Source organism: Beta vulgaris, chromosome 3 (genome assembly GCF_026745355.1).
Source record: "Beta vulgaris subsp. vulgaris cultivar EL10 chromosome 3, EL10.2, whole genome shotgun sequence".
NCBI classification, from domain to species: Eukaryota; Viridiplantae; Streptophyta; class Magnoliopsida; order Caryophyllales; family Amaranthaceae; genus Beta; species Beta vulgaris.
The window spans coordinates 17,227,817-17,248,169 of record NC_079204.1 but is presented as its reverse complement, the minus strand read 5'-3'; positions in this window follow the sequence as shown (position 1 = coordinate 17,248,169).

Below are 20,353 nucleotides of genomic sequence, written 5' to 3'. Positions count from 1 at the left end.
GCAATTAATAGTTAGGGGGTTGGGTGATGAGGAGAGGGGGCAGGGGATTGTGGGGGCGGGGACTGTGTGGGGGGGGGGTTGCGGGGGTGGTGAAGGGAAGGGGTGGGGGCTGGCGGGGGAGGCATGGTGGGTTAGGATTAAGGGTTTATAATGGCAAAATTGTAAAAAAAATGCAAACGGCAAGTTAACGTCCGTTAGATTAAGGACATTTTGTGAACGTTTTCGGAAACTCGGGAGTATATGGTGAATATGTGAAACATTGAGGGTATATGGTGATTTTTTCAATTTTTAGGGATATATGGTGAAAATACCGTTTAAAAATCATCTTCTTCAGCCAACGGAGAAAAATTAAAGTACATGGCACAAATCACCGCTCAACATTAAGCATGATCATAATAGTTGAATATCTACATCATACAAAATAAGCTATAATAAAAAAGCTCTATACTAAACTATTTTTGTTTCCCTCCAAGAAAGCCACGTATAAATTGCACAAAAAGAGGAAACTATAGACAACCAACAACCTCCGTACGTGAACATAAGACAATAATTCTACACTTCTTCTAAGCAAATACCTCTAGAATGTCCAAAATAAGAACCAAAACCAAACTCAAGTGTACAACCCAATGACTCAAAAATTTATGTCCCAATTATTAGTCGTGCATCTTTATTTATTTTTGAGAGAACTGGTAGGGAAAAGGGAAAGGGGAAAGGAGAATAAGGACAGAGAGACCACGAGAGCGTGCATGCTTCCGAAAGGAGGCTTGGTTTTGAGAAGGGGATAAACAAATTGGCGTTCAATTTTGTTTAAGGGTTAAGTTCGGCTCTTAATTAGGTCCTACTCCATAAAATTTGAATAAAGGAGCATCATTCATTATGAGATTTACTAACACGACAATATCACAAATAATGGACTATATAAATTTATGAGAATTAGGGATGTAAATTCAGCAAGTTGAGTTCAAGTTTGGGTGGCTTATTTTCAATCATCCTCACTTGAGTTGAGTTTAACAAAGCTTTGACCTAGTTTATTGTTGATCGAATAGTTCGCAAATGGTTGGGGATGTTGACCCTAAGTTTTGAAGATGACTTAACCACATGAGACATACTTGTATTACTTCATATATGATGTTGCTAGGTTATTCATTGAAGAACAAAGAGAATACTTGATCGAAGATTAAAGAAAGGAGAATTAATCAAGATCGAAGTGAAGATGTTCATGAGATGAAGAATCAAGCTTGGAATTAATGAACATTAGAATACATTAGGATGTATTATATTCTTCATGTTAAGGCCGAGTAAAGGTAAAAGATAATTGGTATTGAATTCTCAAAAGGAACTTAGTTCTGTTCCCATGACAGGAATGGACATTGACACAGTTTAGGAACTATGGTTGGAAACTGACTTAGAAACGTACTTAAGAACACCTAAATCAATTTTTTAATGTTGAGCGCTTAATTTATTTTGGGTGAATAAGAGTAAAATATGATTCCTAGTTAAGTTTGACCTAGATCCACTAATTTAGGGAATTAGTTAGGAAAAAATTTTAAATAGATTTTCTAAATTGAAAAAGATATTATCCTATTTTAAAATCTTATCTTTTTATTTTAAATAAATCAAAAGATTTTCTTTTCAAATTAAATCTGAGTTTCGATTACATTTAAAATAGATTGAAAATATATTTTTCCTAAATTAATTTATTTAAAAATTGTTTAATTATTCTCCAAGTAATCACTAACCACATAATGTTTTACTGCTACATGTTTTTAGTTATTTTAGTGGGTTAGTTTCTTTGTTCCCAAGCAATTTAATTAGTGGAGATCATGGGGTTAGTGGATTAATTAGGAGTAAGTTAATTCATGACTACTTACTCTATAAATAGGCGCATAATCCCAAGATAAATTTGTGACTGACATAGCTTAAAATCCTAAGTACTCTAAAATGTCAGTGCCTTGTTCCCAAGAAAATTCATACTTACTATCATTGGTTTTTACTCTTCCATTGTTAACAGAAATTGTATTTATTTGGGTAAGTAGTTTGAGTGAACTCCTGTATGTAAGTGTGAGAAAGCTTTGAGTGAAGCAAGAGAAAGAGAAAAGAAAGAACTTCAAGTGAAGTTCGAGAGTAACAACAATTAGTGGGAACTGTTAAGTTGTTGGGAACTTAAGTTTAGGAACGCAGGTTGTGGCCCGAGAGAATTAATAGGTTTGTAACAGAGTCGTTGGCCTATTATAGTGGAAAGTGTGAGTCAAAATCCCTTGTGGTCGAGGTCGTTTCTTCCTATTGGGCCTAGGAAGTTTTTCCTCGCTAAAATCTCGTGTTCCCATTGTGTGTTCCCTAGCTAGCTTATAATTCCTCAAAAAGTTACGCTTATTCTCCAACTATAATTCACCCACCGCTTATAGTGCTCATATATACAACATTGGGGTTGAGTATATGAGGGGAGAAAGGGTATAATGGAGTGTCGAGAAAATGAGAAAAAAAAGTAAGCAAAAAAATAGGTTTAATAAAGTCAACATCAACATGTGACTTTTTTTTTTGGCAAGAATCTAAAAAACACATACCAACTAGCCACTAGAGTCTATTGAAAGGTTTTATAAAATTTGTTTAACCTCTTACTTTATAATTTACATGATCTTACTACTAAACGATAACTTAAAATCATGACAAAATATCAACCCAAAACTCATACATTCTTTTTATCCTAATAAGTTTCATATGACATCGCCTAAACACAACAACCAGTTTTAAAACTTATATGGACATGGTTCACACTAAATCAGTGTGAACCTAATACTGATTCATGTGATTTTTGACAAAAAGGATCACTGCATAAGAAATAGATATAAAAGAGAAGGAGATGTGAATTGTAATGGGTGATTATATGAGGTAAAAAAGGCTATTATTTCATAAAGTAAAAATTTCATTATGATAAACTAACGTTACAAGAAAAAATTGACAAGGACAGTCCCAACTTTGGGGGTGCTTTACAATAACGGTCCTAAAAGGCGACATAACCTGCTACATAAAATAAGTAAATCATTGAAACCACCACCTTTGGCAAGGGTCCCTTTCCACTTTGGGAGTGCTTTACAATAACGGTCCTTGCAGGGTGCCTTGCCACCTTTGCCACCCCCCTTACTCGCCCTCGAAACTCCTCCACTACCATGCAACCCCCTCTCAGACCCTCAAAACCTCGTCCTCTACTTAGGAACCCCTTCCCCGCCCTTAAAACCCCCTCTAATGCTCCACCAACCTTTCCCCCGTCCCTGAAACTGCTACTTTTGCCTCCCTGCCGTCGGCTCGTCGGAGCCCGATCACCTGTCTGCCTACCTCCTCCCTCTCTCGCATCTCTCCATTCCCCCTCCCGTTACCTGCCATCAGTCAAATGAACCCAAAAACCCTTTTTTCTCATGGATTTTCTCTCTCAAGCCCCTTCTCTCAAAACATCGTCTCTCTCTTCAAAGCTCCCCTCGCCCTCTGTCGGCGTTCTTTTTCGTCACCGAAGCTTCATCTCCTCTTGCGGGCGTTGTTGGCCTTACTCTCTCTCCTTTGTTTGGCTTGATTTGGTTGTTGGGAATTAAACTAGTGGTGTAGCTGCACCGTCTCTCTCTCTTTTCTCTTGGTGGTGCTGGCGTCGCCTTTCTCGTCGGAGCTGAACCATCGCTCACCGCTGCCACTTTCTTGTTGATGATGTTGTAGGTGTGTTTTTATTTTGCCTATGCAGTATGAGCGCGTATTATATTTGACTATCCCACAGTTAAGGTTTTATTGAAAATTATTTTGAAAGAAGTTGCCAACAATTCTTTTTAGGAAGAATCATAAACCTAATTATATATGGGACAAATTATGAACAAATTAGAGACTTATCAAATGTAGATTTCCCCTTCATGACTCCATAGATGGCCAAAGTGAACCAAAGATTGAGTTCGGGGGTGAGGGTACAACATAGTCAGGAACTATGTTGCCCATTGCTAGCCTCTACTAAATATCGATTCATTATAGATTTTGTGCCAAAGAATAATCATATAATACTTTTTTTATACACCCTAAATATATTTAGTCTAGATTGGTTCAGGAAACACATAAAAAGACTATTTTTAGTGACATGTTATTATGCAATCAATATTACAGGGAACCTAGCAGGTCATCCAAATTAATCCGATTAATGTTAGAACAGTTCTTTAGGCCTTGATTAGCAAAATGACATGTGGGTGATAGGAACAATAATATAATATACATACAATGATCAGGAAGACATATAATAATATAAAAAGGTATGCATAATTATATGTACATAAAATAAAGTACAGAAAAGGGATTAAGATATACAGTAAAACGATTATTACTTAAAGATCTACATCATGAAAGAAACAATTAGTAACTTCAATATAAAATAGAGAATATATTTAAGGAACCTGAGGATTATACCGCGGCTTGGGTTTGCGAGATTCACAACCTTCGGGACGAGCAATCGTGAAGCCTGAAAATATGAATGTATGTAGATTGAATTTTTTTGCGTTTGAAAGTATGAGTTTTGTAGGGAGGTTTTGTTATTCGTAGAGAGGTATTCGTAAAATATTCGTCGAATTCGAAGTGTGTTAATGTGAAAAAAATCCGTCCTGAAATCTGTACGAAAATCAGGCCTATTTATAGGGAAGACAGAACTGCGCCTCATGCACCAATAAAAAAAGCGTACATGTGACACGCGTTTTGAAAAAAGATAAGAAAGACATTTTGCGTCTCAAGCATAGAACTGCGCTTGACGCAGGACTCTACATGAAACAAAAGTCTACGTGGCAGTTTTGGTGTGCTTGCCACAGGTTGTGCGCTAGGCGTGGCTTACATGGAAGCCCACGTGCGCAGGCCATATGCTCAGCGCAGGTAGCTGCGCTCAGCGCAAAGATTGTTTCTGACACGTCTTTATAGTTTTTTTTTTTTTTTTTTTTGATAAAAACGCGTTCTGAAATATTTTTTTATCTTTTGACAAAGAAAATATGATTTTATGGGATAAAATATGATATTAACTTATAAGAAATATCTTTTAAAAGTATTTATCTATCAAAATAAATCACTTAATTATTAATTAATTGGGATTTTCAAAGAATTGGGCTCAAATACAATTAATTATCATGAATAATTAATTGGGCTTTAAAATAGGACTTTAACACTTTTCGAATGATTTTGAATGACTTTTCAGACTACTCTATCGTCGGGTTGGACCAATTAAGACTACGGTATGTTTAATCATGGATCCTTAAATGGGGAGACACGATTAGTGTCTACAGCTGCTGTTGTGTTGTTGTTACAGTGTTGTTGTTATGTTCTTGTGTTTCCTACGCCTTTGCTGCTGTTGTGGGGTGGTCACCCCTATCTTATAAAACCCCTCCGTCGCTCCTGAAACCCCCTCCCTTGAAACTGTCTCCTCTAAATTCAACAAAAGAATTTTTTTCTAAAAAAAAAATTAGCGTTTTACCTGTAACAAGTACACTTATAGAGAAATTATCAATAGTAACACTGAACTATGATTTTTTCTCTTTGATAGCCATACTTAATTCTAATTTCAATGGTAACTCCATGTTAATGGTTACACTTGAGAAAGTGGTACTAAATTACTAATAGCCATTTGTTGTTATAAAAAGTTGGTGAGAAGGTTGTTTATCAACTAATTAAGGTTCTTTAGACTAGAATGACATATATTTCCTTAGGAAAAAATGAATTTCCTTTTTCTCTCATTGAAAACCTATTTAATTCACGTATTTAGCAAAAGATGAATGAGAATGTGTCTGTAAAGGAAAGTTATGTCTATCTACACTCTGAAATATTTATTTAGTTTAAAAAAACCATCTTTTATTTAACAAAAAATTCACTAGTAGAATAAATGCTTATTGTTGCGGTTATAAAGTGGCCTATTGCTGCGGTTTTTGGGCGTGCAACAATTAAGGGGGTAACAATAGGTAATAATTATATTGCTGCGGTTTTAAACCGCAGCAATATTATTATGTGTTATCAGTTTAAAAGAGCATATTGCTGTGGTTTGGCCCAGAAACCGCAGCAATATGCCTTAATTAATAATTAAAAAAGGCATATTGCTGCGGTTTCTTGGGGAAACCGCAACAATATGCCTTTTTATTATTATTTAATAGGTATATTGCTGTGGTTCGAAACCGCAGCAATATGCCTTTTTTTTAATTTTTTTTAAATGTATTTAATAATGATTAGAAAGCTATGCAGGAAGCAGAATGCAGTAATATGCTATTAAATTTTCTGCACAAATTTCGGCAGAGCTCCGTTTGTACATTGGATATACCCATAATTGGGAATTAACCTGGACAACAACCAACATCTCCGAGATCCACCATCCAAGCAAATTCAAAATTCCATCAAACAACCACCATATGCAACATCCATCATCCAAAATTCCATCCAAAATTCCACCCAACATCCACCATCCAAATTTCACGTTAAAAAAAAATACATTTCAATAATCCAACACAAATATCTAGCGAATCCAACATATAAATATATATCATGAAATCCAAATAACTACAATGTTGGTTGGTACAAGTTGCACTAATGTATATATTCGACTAAAGTTAGAAAACAAAGAAAATTATCATTAACTAACTAACCTACGCAATGCACTCATTAATCAAGTATCTTGCCCACTTATTCTTCACCTCATTGATTTGATCCTCCGTATAAGGATCTTTCGTAAAGGTACGAGCAACTTGAAAATAATTTACCAAAGTTAGCATCAAATAGTTAAATATATTAAATATGAAATGAATAATTATATGAACTTACTTCGTCGAAATCCTCCGAACCAAAATATGAAGCGAGTACGTCAAAAATGTATCGCATCACAAAATAACCGCACTCTGTGCCTCCTTGTTGTTGCGGGCACTCTATCAAAAGTTTTAAGAAAATGAGAAAATTTACCGTATAGTGAGAATAAAGTAAGATTTTAATTGAATTAAGCAATTCTACTATATATACCTCAACATGTTTTCACATAAGCTTCTCCCGACGAACTTTGTGGCCGCTCATCCGAAAATTCTCCTAAAAGCACTAGATAACACAACATCAAATGATTTAGTCTTTAATTGTTGTATGTTATAATCTCAATTCATTTAAAGTATATCAAACGTATCAACTTACGCTATCATAGGCGTTCTAATCTTTAACTTCCGCGGTTTGTAAAAGTTGGCAGAATCGAAGGTATAAACTATCCCGAGCAAGGGACATATGACAAGGAGCATCTAATGATGGCTATTGCAAGATTGAATAATAATAATTACTTAAAATATCACATATCATGCAACAATAAATATTTGTAGAACTATATATTAAGATAGAATATTACTCTTGAAAGATTGGCGCGAACATGATACTAGCACCTAGATCGATGGATCCCGTCATAGCATGCACAATGTACTTCGTTATCTACTCCGATGCACGCACATCCGCTGTGTAAGAATAGTGCCTTGAATGGTGCCTTAGCTTGAAGGTGTTTGGTAGAATCCGTGAAGAAGGAATGACATAAGGCTGACTTTGAAAGCACATATCTCTCAATTTATAAATGGTTTTGGTGTGATTCAAGTTGGAGGTGATAGCTTGTTCCAAGAGCTTTCCAACGATAGGTCATATGCCCAATTCCGCTGAGAAACGAGAAAGTTATGATCGTTTTACGAAGAGCTGACGAGAGCTGACCGCGACTCGCGGCCAGAACCGCGACTCGCGGTTTTGTGGATAGATTGCGACGAGTGTTTTCATTAATTGTTATTAGACAGGTTAAATTTCCGAATTACCCTTAGGTCGTTTGTGCGACTAAGGTAGTCTATATATAACATCTGTAACTCTGTATTCCTTAGGTCATCATCATCATCAATAAAAATATTCTCCCTCTCTCTGCCGTGGATGTAGCCAAATTGGTGAACCACGTAAATCTGTTGTCTGTTTTTATTGCTTTTGAATTCATTATTTGTTTCTCTCTCACATCCGTTATAACAAATTGGTATCAGAGCTTTGGTGATCGATCTGTGTGAGAAAGATGTCTGGGATGAATGTCAAAATTGATAAATTTACTGGGAGGAATAGTTTTAGTCTGTGGCAAATCAAGATGCGGGCTTTACTGAAGCAACAGGGGTTGTGGGCACCGTTGGCAAAGAAGGCAACGGATTCAGTCACCGCTGAGATGGAAATTCTGGAGGAAAAGGCGCATTCAATAATTATGTTGTGTCTGTCTGACGACATAATTACTGAAGTTGCGGAGCAGGAAACTGCTGCTGGTCTGTGGTTGAAGTTAGAGAGTTTATACATGACGAAATCTCTAACCAACAAGTTGATGATGAAACAACGTCTGTTCAGCCTGCGTATGCAGGAAGGTACGTCTCTAAGGGATCACTTAGATAAATTGAATACTATCTTACTAGATCTTCGAATATTGATGTTAAAGTAGATGATGAGGATGCTGTTTAATTCGTTAGTATCTTTGCCTTCGTCGTATGAGAATTTTGTGGATTCTTTATTGTTGGGAAAGATAGTCTGTCATTAGAAGAAGTAAGATCTGCACTTCACACTAGAGAGATTCGTCATAAGGCGTCTGGTACAGGTACAGTCGATCAGGCTGCTGGATTAGTAGCCAGTAGTAATGGACAGGAGAATTCGGGGAAAAAATCCAGGAAACCGTTTTCTAGAGGTCCTAAATCTAGTGATGTCTGTAATTACTGTAAGGAAACGGGGCATTGGAAAAGGGAGTGTCCTAAGAAAAAGAAGCAGGAGGACAAGAATGAAGGTTCTGCTGCTCTGGCAGAAACTGGAGGTGATTCTGAGGAAGATCTGGCCCTAGTAGCTAATAGTCAGTCACATTGTAGGGATGTGTGGGTTCTTGATTCTGGGGCGTCTTGTCATATGTGTTCGCGCAGGGAGTGGTTTATGAACTATAAACAGGTTGATGGAAGTGTTACTATGGCCAACAGTGAGGTCTGTAAGACAGTTGGTATAGGGTCCATCAGAATTAGGACATGTGATGGCAAAGTCTGTACTTTGAATGATGTTAGGCATGTTCCACAAGTCACAAAGAATCTGATTTCACTTAGTCTGTTACATAAGAAAGGGTTCAGTTTCAAAGGTGAGGGTGGAGGGTTGTATGTCTACAGGGGTTCGAAGATGATCTTGAAAGGGGTTAAACGGGAGACATTGTATGTGTTACAAGGGTCTACGTTATCTGAGTCTGGGGTTGCTACATTGGCTGTTTGTGATAGTGTTGAGAAACAGGTGGAGCACAGAGGCACTCTAGGTTGGAGTGGTGGTTCACGTCAGGGAGAAATCTGTCAACACTCACAATCTAAATCTGAAATTCTGTGTTCTTCGTCATCAAAATTGGGTCAGTCAAACTTGGCTCTTGGTCAGCATGAAATCTTTGGGGACTCTCTCCAAAAGGACGGTTGTGAAGACATGGTGGGTTTTGCACTGTATGTCGGAGAGGTGAATATTTTTGGGCCATCCAAGGAAGGTGTTACTTGTGCTAGGAAAGAGTATAAGGAACACATCTGTTCGAATCTGATTCCACAGGGTAAGTTTCAAGGTTGCTTGGACTTACAAGCTGATCGTGATTATTAGTGTCCCTTAGGGGGCTAATCTGGTTCAGGGTCCTGAGGGGCTAGTCTAGTCGGGTGTTCTTCAGGGACAAATTTGATCTGGTTGTCGTTTGGGACAAATCTGGTTGAAGGGAGGTTCTGGGCGTTGTGATCAATGCATCTGTTTTGGAGTTTATGATGAGAGGATTCAAGTCAAGGTGGAGATTTGTAAGAATAGTGCCTTGAATGGTGCCTTAGCTTGAAGGTGTTTGGTAGAATCCGTGAAGAAGGAATGACATAAGGCTGACTTTGAAAGCACATATCTCTCAATCTATAAATGGTTTTGGTGTGATTAAAGTTGGAGGTGATAGCTTGTTCCAATAGCTTTCCAACGATAGGTCATATGCCCAATTCCGCTGAGAAACGAGAAAGTTATGATCGTTTTACGAAGAGTTGACGAGAGCTGACCGCGACTCGCGGCCAGAACCGCGACTCGCGGTTTTGTGGATAGATTGCGACGAGTGTTTTCATTAATTGTTATTAGACAGGTTAAATTTCCGAATTACCCTTAGGTCGTTTATGCGACTAAGGTAGTCTATATATAACATCTGTAACTCTGTATTCCTTAGGTCATCATCATCATCAATAAAAATATTCTCCCTCTCTCTGCCGTGGACGTAGCCAAATTGGTGAACCACGTAAATCTGTTGTCTATTTTTATTGCTTTTGAATTCATTATTTGTTTCTCTCTCACATCCGTTATAACACGCTGTACTATCCGAACACATCCAGCAAACACGTCCAATAGCATCCCCAAATCCATCCAAGTCCGACTGCATAGCCCTAAGAATTCGCAAAAGTAAATTGTATGTGAAAAATACAACTACCATATAATTAAATGTAAAAAGAATCATAACTTTCATTATTGTTACCTCATGTACACTTGGATAATCAAAATATTAATCATTTCTCCTTTCAGAAACTGACCAATATCCTCCTTGGTCAGATAAGCGGTGCCATCATCTTTTGAATAATGGAAGAAGGATTTCGACATGGTAACACCAACAACATCATCGTCTGCGACGACAAGGGCAAGCGAATCTGATAACTCCCTGCAGTCTTCAGTGAGGAAGTCCAAGAACGATCGATCATCGATAACTGCACTAAAACGAGAAGCCGAACCGGCTGAAAGCAACTGGCTAGAAGATCTAACAGCCTCCCCCGAAATCACTTTTTGTTTTTTTAGGTGTCGGTGTAACCTAATAATTATTTTTCAGAACGCGCATAAGATTATGAAATTTTTGAATTGAAAGCTATTATTTTTACAAAAATGGAGGCGTATATGAACAATTACCTCATCACTTAACATTTGCACTAAATTTTTTGGCCATTGCACCCAAGTACCCAAAGCACTAGTTGTAGTGTCGATCACATATGCAGGGACGGGAGCAGGTAGTGGCAAATGACTATATTTCTCTACAATTAGATGAATTTTTACTTTCGGGTGATCATTCATTATTCTAGACCCATGAACTGTAGTGGTCTCATCAAAAGCATAAGAATATGCATCTGCCACTAGACAAGTCTCTCCACTAGTTGGATCTATCAAATACAATCGACATGGAACCTCGTCCTAACAACAACGTAAAGTTCTAATTAATTATGTAAGATATTATTTGAATAAAACACATGTATATATGATAATTATTTGTATAAAGCATATGTATATAAGATAATTTTTTGTATAAAGCACGTGTATATATAATAATTATATGTACCTTCAGCTGAGGAGAATGAGTGTCGGAATATCCAGATAGTGGAGTACGTAGCTGAGTGGGATGTGAAGCAACTACCCCAGGAGATGGCCCAGCAGATGGTGAAGCAGATGGTGGAACAAATGATGGAATAGGTGGCTGAGTGGGATATGTAGGAGATGGCACAAAAAATGGTGAAGGGAAAAAAATGATATAGCCCAACAGGTGGCTGAGTAGGTGGTTGTACATGTGAAGGAGATGGAACAACATATGGTGAAGGAAAAAGAGGATATGCCCCAGTAGGTGGCTGAGTAGGTGGATGTACATGTGAAGGAGATGGAACAACATATGGTGAAGGAAAAGAAGAATATGGCCGATAGGTGGTTGTGTAGGTGGTTGAGTGGGCTGTGAAATCATCACATTCTGCATATATGTGGTGATGTTCTCCCTCCACCTTTCACTCATTTTCCGCATGAATGCTTCCTCTTGTTTCTGACTCGATCTCCAATAGCTCCTTCGAGGTACATACCCAAAAGCCTTCGTATAGCCAACATTCATGCCTCCAAAACCATAACAACTACCCGAATGATCTGGCTTCTCTCCAAGAGCCATAAAAAGGGTGTCTCTGTTACGTATCGGAATGAACTCACCCTTGGCTTGCTTCTCCTTGTACTCCAGGCCAACTGCCCAAAAAGCAAGTTACAAGTAATAATGTAGTTTATAAATGAAATAAATATTCATGTCAAACTAAAAGTTAATTATAATGATATACATACGTATTTGTCAGCTGCAATCTTTGTTTCCTCGATCAGCTGGTATAAATCGCTGTTTAGTAACAGGATCTTTCTTATGCATCGCGCACCACCAGTCATCACCCCACTTAAAAGTGGAGGACACTGAAGAGGATGGTGTACTAGATGACGATCCAAAATCAAAACTAGGTGGACCGAAGTTCTTCTGCTTCCACAACTCTCTAGCATCTCCATAGCTCCTCTGACATAAGTGGTGATGATGTGTGTTCTTTTTTGCACTCTCGAGCGCCTTTTCTCGCTTTTCTGCAAAAAATAAATAAATATACATTGAGTTAGTAGAATATAATTTTTATTTAATAAAACCAAGTTAATAATTAGATTATCAACTTACTATAGCCACACCTGATGTCATGTTTTCTTTGAAAGTGACCCAGTCCTCCTTCTTGATGTGCTTGTATACATCTAGCGGACTATCACCTAACTTCTCTTTCTTTGATCTAACACTCGTCATTGTGATCTTACCAGATTCCAATTTGCTCTTAAAATCCCTCCATCTAGTGTTCACAGCAGACAAGTACTGCTTCTTATATGGAAACTCGTCGGGAATGTGAAACATATTCTATTTTTGAAAATAGGCTAAAATGGCTTATTTTGGTTCCAACATGTCTATATTTTGCATTACCAATCAAAACTACTAGTAAACACATGAAACTAAGTATATAATGAAACTAAGTATATATGATATGTTTGAGGTGTTTATAACTTAAACTAGTATGAAACTATTCATATTCATTCATTTTGAAGGAAAATGGCCCAAAATACGCTAAAATGACTTATTTTGATTCCAACTTGTCTATATGTTGTATTACCAATCAAAACTACTATTAAACACATGAAACTAAGTATATATGATATGTTTGAGGTACTTACAACTTAAACTAGCATGAAACTATTAATTACACCCTAGCAGCTTCAGACAAATTGTCAAACACTCGGGGCCAAGCTATTGCTGCGGTTCTTAGGCAAAACCGCAACAATAAGTTTATTTATTTATTAAAAAAGTACAACGTATTGCTGCGGTTTTGGCTAGAAACCGAAGCAATAGGTTTGACTTATTGCTATGATTGTTACCCAAAACTGCAACAATAGGTCCTGGTACAAGTTTTTTTTTTCTTTTTTTGCATTTTGCAATTAAATTTGAAAGATTAAAACCATGCAGCTAACCTATCTACTATCCACCAAATTCGCAAACAAACAAAAGATGAAATGACATATGAATCTCATTAATATATAAAGATAAAAAACTAGTTACATAAAAAATACAAAAGATCAAAAAGTAAAATGAAAAAGCAAAAATAAAAAACAATTGTTACAGCTAAATGACTACTTACAAAAATATAATAAAAACAAAAAATATATTAGAAAAAATAAGAGACTGATCTAAAAAAACGAAAATATAAAAAAAAAGCCCTAAAACAAAAAATCTACATACAAATCTAAAAAATAAAAAAAAATCAAAAAAAAATCCTAAAAAAAAAATCAACATACAGATCTTAAAAAAAGAAAGAAAAGGTAAACGAAAAAAAACGAACCAAAAAAATAGATTTGTTCTCCTTTCTCCCTAATGGCGCCGGTATGGTGAACGACGAGGAGAGTGAAGATAGAGCGCGAAGATGGCGTCAATCGAAACCGCTGGTCAGTTCTTGCCAAAGCACGAAGATGGCGCTTCATATTAAATGTATAAATGTCTGATTTCGATGAAGGGATCTGGAGAATAGGAGGAAGGCAAGATTTAGGGTTTTGAGTTTCAGTGGAAAAGAACGAACAACCGACGAAGGACGGACGAAGGATCAACGAACGAATGAACGACCGACAAAGGACGAATGAACGATGGCGCTTCAGATTCGAAGATCGAGTTTGAGAGGAGTTGTAAAGGCAGGTACGAAAAGGAAGAGGAAAGGGTAGGATTCGAAGATGACGACCAGAGTTTTACACGAGAGACAGGGAGATCGAATGGGAGTCTGGGAGTGACATGTGAGGGAGAAATAAGAGAGAGGAGAGAGGGAGATCGGGTTTTTGTTTGGTGCACGAGATGTGAGAGGGAGAAATGGGAGTGAGGGAGGCGCCCAACTTAGGTTACATTTAGGGTTTCTTTTTTTTTGTTAGACATATTCTTGCGGTTTCTGACAAGAACCGCAACAATATATCGAAATAATATTAAAAAATTAATATTTTATTATATTGTTGCAGTTCTTGTCAGAAACCGCAGCAATATGTCTGGTCAAATGTCAACTTTTTTTCAATTTTTTTTTGTTGAAACCATATTGCTGCGATTTCTGTCGAGAATCGCAGCAATATAGTTATATTATCTTTTCTTTTAACGTGATATATTGCTGCGTATGGGTAAAATCGCAGCAATAGAACCACAACAATAAATAATAATTCTACTAGTGAAAGAGAAAAAAGCAGAATTCAGGGTTACCATTGAGAATCACAAATTAGTGTAACTTAAGATTTTAATAAGATACTCCCTCTGTCTCATAATATAGTGTTTCTCTCTATTGAGGTTAAACTTTAAGATCTTTGACAATATTCTCATTTGCATAGATAAAAAAACATATTCATGTGGGATCTTTTTAGATTCGCCTCAAGGTGTAGTTTCATAATATTAACTCTTTATGTTTTTTTTTTGTGGGAAAAGCTAAATGCAGTCATAAGGGTTGCATATAAGAAGCTAAAAATGAAAAAAAAAAATAAGCATTAATTGATCATTTATTACATATGCAAACTTTTGTCATAAATTGACAATTAATATCCATTTTAAGTAATGTATCTATGTCTTAGGAATGCATATAGCAATACCCCCCCCTTTTTATTAATAACGAATTTAAGATGTCGAAGGTTTTTGTTTATCTTGGAGATCATTTAAAATAAAACAAGCACTACATTACGGAACAAAAAGTATACTATATGAAAAAAAGTCACTATCTGATATGAGTGGCTTTGATTTACAATAATACTCCTTAACAAAACATACAAAAGGTCACTATGTCATATCACTCATATGACTATATGAGTGACTTTAATGTGAATTAGATCCACGCATTTTTTTTATTTTAGACCTTTACATACCACACTCTTTCACTGAGCTTTGATAAAACGCTAGCAGCTATAGACACTTTTGTCTATAGCAAAAGCTAACATCCATGTGGCAACATATAATTAGCATACATGTCACAATATTGTTTATCCAAAACAAATTACTTTTTGTAATTTTTAAACTTGTATATCTCAAGAAATATATTTTAGAAAAAAAATAAAAAATATACCAATATTCATATATTTTTATTCTCTACAAATAGACATCCATTTTGATATAATTTCATCATATATCAGTTTTAAAATTTATATCAGTTTTAATTACCTTACGTCAAACAAGTGTATTGTTATAAGAAACAAGTGTATTTTAACAAGAAACAAGTGTATGTTAACAAGAAACAAGTGTATGTTAACGAGAAACAGGTGTATTGTAATAATAAGAAACAAGTGTATGTTAACAAGAAACAAGTGTATGTTAACGAGAGACAGGTGTATTGTAATAATAAAAAACAAGTGTGTTATAAGAAACAATTGTATTTTAACAAGAAACAAGTGTATTGTATTAAGAAACAAGTGTATGGTAATAAGAAACAAGTGTATGTTAATATAAAACAGGTGCATTGTAATAACAAGATACAAGTGTTGTAATAGCCTATATTTTAAGCAGGTTTAATAACGACTTTATAAATGAGATTTGATAAGTATAATAGCTTATATTTTCAGACACGTTTTAGTCAAAGTTAGCTATGTTCATATTAGTAAAGAAATTACTTTGAGAATTATTTTTTTTATCGTCTAAAGTAAGTTCTAAGCACAAATAAGTTAGTATGGATTTTATATAATAGAGATATTGAGTTAAGGATTTCAAGCTTTGAAATAAAGAGAAACCCATTTTTAATTACAATTTATCTCTCCTTGAGTCATCTACTTAGATGCTAAAGCATCACTCTCTCCTCTTCATAACTTCTCAATCAAGTGCCAAAGTGTATTTTTCCATGATCAATTATTCTCTTCAAGATTTCAGTTTAATTACCAAGTGGTTAAGAATTGGGAGAAACCTTAAAACAAAAATAAAACCCCAAAACTCAATTTTCTCTCTCCTCTGATTTTATACCCCGTACTGTGCATGCTCAATTTCTTCATTTTAGAGTCGGAATTTACCCAAACTTATTGAATCAAAGTTGTAGATCTCGAAAAGTTATTGAACTTAGACCCAAAAATCACTTGATTTGGAGTTCGAGCTATGAGTTATGGTCTTTGCAAGTTTGGTGTTGCTACCTTCATTTCTCTCTCCTTTGTTTTTATTCTGACAATCTGTTGCCTCAATTATCTACAAATGCAATCCAATTTTGCTCTTTGTTGCTGAATCAAAGTTGTAGATAATTCGAGCTAATGAATTTGGCACAAAAATCACTTGATTTGGAGTTCGAGCTATGAGTTATGTCTTTGTAAGTTTGGTGTTGCTACCTTCATTTCTCTCTCCTCTGTTTTTATTCGACAATCTGTTTCCTCAATTATCTATAACATGCAATCCAATTTTGCTCTTTGTTTCTGAATCAAAGTTGTAGATCACTTCGAGCTAATAATTTGAGCACAAAAATCGCTCAATTTGGAGTTCGGAGCTATGAGTTACGCCTTACACAAGTTCAGCACTGCTGTTGTACTTGTGTTGCGTTGCTGTCGTGGTTGGCTTGTTTGCCCATGTTGTCATTGCTAAGTTGCCTTGTTGCTGCCATTGTTGGTATTCCTTTCCATATGAAGGTATAAGCTAATTTTTCTTAATTCCTCATCTTCCTTTGATTCCAATTCAAGTGTGGTGCAATTGATTTTATATTCTTTTTAGAAATAAACTTGGTTCAAATTTTGTTATTGATTAGCAAATATAGTTATGATAAGAGTTGTTAAACTTAAAGATTGAACATTTTTGTCTTTCTTATTGGATTGAAGCTTCTAATATGAAGTAAGCCCTTAAGTAAGTTTATAAAAACTGATTTTTTATAAATTATGTTGTTTGATAATACTCTCTAAAACAGAATGATGTTATTAGAGATGAATTGATGTTGTGAGTTGGATTAGTAGAATGGGTTGTATATAGTATGAGATTGTGGTGGTTAGTTCATGGAAGAGCTTAGAAAGTATGAGTAATTCAATTTGTTTATCTAAATTGTTGTGAGGATGGTTAATGATTGTTGTTATTGTTTTGAGGTCGTTGTTGGAGTATGTATATGGAGATAAATTATGAAGTTCGAGCTATAGTGGTTATCCAGAATGTCGAATTATTGGAATTGTTTCAAGGTACACACATGTCCTTCCACCTTTGAATCTATATTCGTGTTTTATGTGATTTCATGTGCTGAGCTTAATAAGCCTTTTATATAAATACAAAATTATTCAAAGTGTTATTCGTGTGTTTACAAGAGTTGTTAATTACATATTTGGTTTTAAGCTATGAGCGAAAGCTTTTATGTGATGAGTTTTACTGAGTGATATTTTTATGAAGAACTGATTGGAGGTAGTTGAATCCTTCAATAATATGATGTGTGATATTATTAAACCTACTTGTTTCCACGTCGAATTATTTAATAAGCTTATTATGCTTAGTAAGTTGATCTTTTATATGAAAGAGTAGCTATAACGAGAATTAAAGCAAGGATATTTAGTATATCTAACTATATAATGGTTTTACAACAAGTACTTCCGATTTATGAACTAAGCGGGACGTCGACTCGATATATTATGAACTGCTTTCGATTTAAACTATAGTTATATTTGGAAGTTTCAGAGAAAAAGAAAGGAATTTTGATCAAGGATGATAGAGTTAAAATTTCAGGTTTAAGAAAATTGTGAAAATATATGTGATATAAGTTTAATATGAAATTTGAAAGTATGAAAAACTCTTTATTATGGTTTGAGATTTTGATTATATATGATCATGAACTTTGAAAATTATGACTGGAGTTATGAACAAATATGGACTCGTGAAATTATAAATCAGTTTTCTAGTTCTATTAATGACGGGGAGGATCTTTACTCCTTTAAATTTTTATGAAGAAGTTCTCATAGGAAAAAGTCTCTCAAATTTGGGTCAATTTAATGAACATTATTTTCGGATTTAAGTTTGGAAACACGTAAGTCTAGTGAAACAAGTTATATCTTTACAGAATATCATGGATGAATTATGTTATATGGAGTTTGGAATCTAAGTTAGAATGAGTTTGTTGTGAGATGGGTACTTGTGAAGTTCTGTTTAAGAAATACAATTGTCGTTTGAGGATATTATTAGAAGTAGTCAAATATACCAAGATTTACTTATGGCGTATAAACAAGGCTGAATGGTATCACTCGAAGATATTCCGAAAAATATGGAGCTTGATTATTAAGAATGAAGATTTGTGATGTCATAATTGAAGGATGAAGTAATTGTTGGGAGGTTCTAACTAAGAATGAAGATGTTATGTGTGGACTAGATTAGATAGTTAGGGAAGTAAATTTGGATGTGAATTTCAAAGGTCAAATATTAATTTATGAGTTAATGGAGTTGTTACGAAAGGTTTGTGAGTTCAGAGGATGTGTAGGATTTGAGATATGAATGTCGTATCAGTGAAATAAAGGATCCAATCTTGGTGGTGGTTTAGAGAAGTATCGATTAGAGAGATATAATTTACAATACTTATGTAATAAAAGATCATATCCGCAAAGGGGTCAAGTAAAAGAGTTTGGAGCATAATTTCTTCTATTGGATGAGTAAGATTATATAAATGGATATTGGGAAAGAAAAATATAAATCTAGATAATAGAGAGATGGTAATTAAAGTTATATAATGACAATACTAAGCGTATGGTGTTAAGCTAATATGAGCTTTCAGTACAAATACATGGGGACGTATGGTTGTGAATTATAAATTTGAGAAGGATGAGGACAACGAGTGGAGTATTGGGAAATATGGAGTGAGATATTTTGACTTGCCATAGTAATTGTAGGTGATTTATGATAATGTAATAAGGTTATATTCTGGCAATGAAAGTTCATGTATTGGGAATAAGAAAACCTTTAAGGGGAAAATTCATATCATGAGAATTTTGGAATGCTATAGTTTAGATGCTATAAGTTAAAGACGGAAGTCCAAGTACAAAGAGAAACTATTATGATGAAGGGAATTGCCAAACATGTTAGAGGATACCTTATAGTCTACAAGTAAATATTACAGGTTAATCGCACGAGCTTAGAATTGGGTCTCGATAATAGTTAATTATCTTATAAGTCTTTGAGAAACATATTTTACATTTTGATTATGTTATGGGTTCGACTGCGGAGAGACATTTGATTTCGAATACGTTTTATGTATATTACTTCCTTTAAAAGAATATTTAGGTAAGTGAGATTATTTGAGATTCGAGTTGTGTTATAATAGATTATTGAGGTTCAGGTATTTTGGAATTTGTTAATTACATTTCAACTTTGTTTTGTTTTATATTAATTTACGGAGGAAGTTTAAGTCGTTGATACACTTTGGAATTGAGTATGCGATACGAATTAAGAACAAGAGTATAAGTTTTGAAAGATATAAGTTTGTGTTATTGAGAAAATAAGCATTATGATTTAGTTATTGTTTTATGGGGAAAGTAAACAACATTTATGGAGGGGATGTCAATATGTTTATGGAGCGGGTATTGTTCCTTTGAGGAGTCATGACCCAAAAATTATTGAGGTTAAGTTTTGGAAATTCCTAATTCGAAGTACCGAGCAGGAAGTTATGTTCATTTTAAGTTCAGTATTTTTGCTGTAATTATTTTGACAAAAGTTCCAAATGTTCAAGTTAACTCAACCCTTTTGGTAAAGTTTAAATGAGCACACTAAGTGCCTATACGACTTTTACAAGCAGTAAAGAATTGATTATTTCCTTATATCTTTACACGTAACTAATATGTGAAATTGTTGACGTAAAACAAAAGATTTCAAAAGAAGATCCAAGTCTTGCAATGATTAGCAACACCATAGTAGTTGTGATTCTTTTTCCTCTTCATGGATAAATATGTGTTCTTTGGAACACGTGTGGTATTGATAAACTGTGCATTTAAACTATTTATAAATAAACTATGGATACAAGTGGGTAAAGGCCGATACCAAATAAGGTACGGTATGAACAACAACCCTTGGAGGATGGGT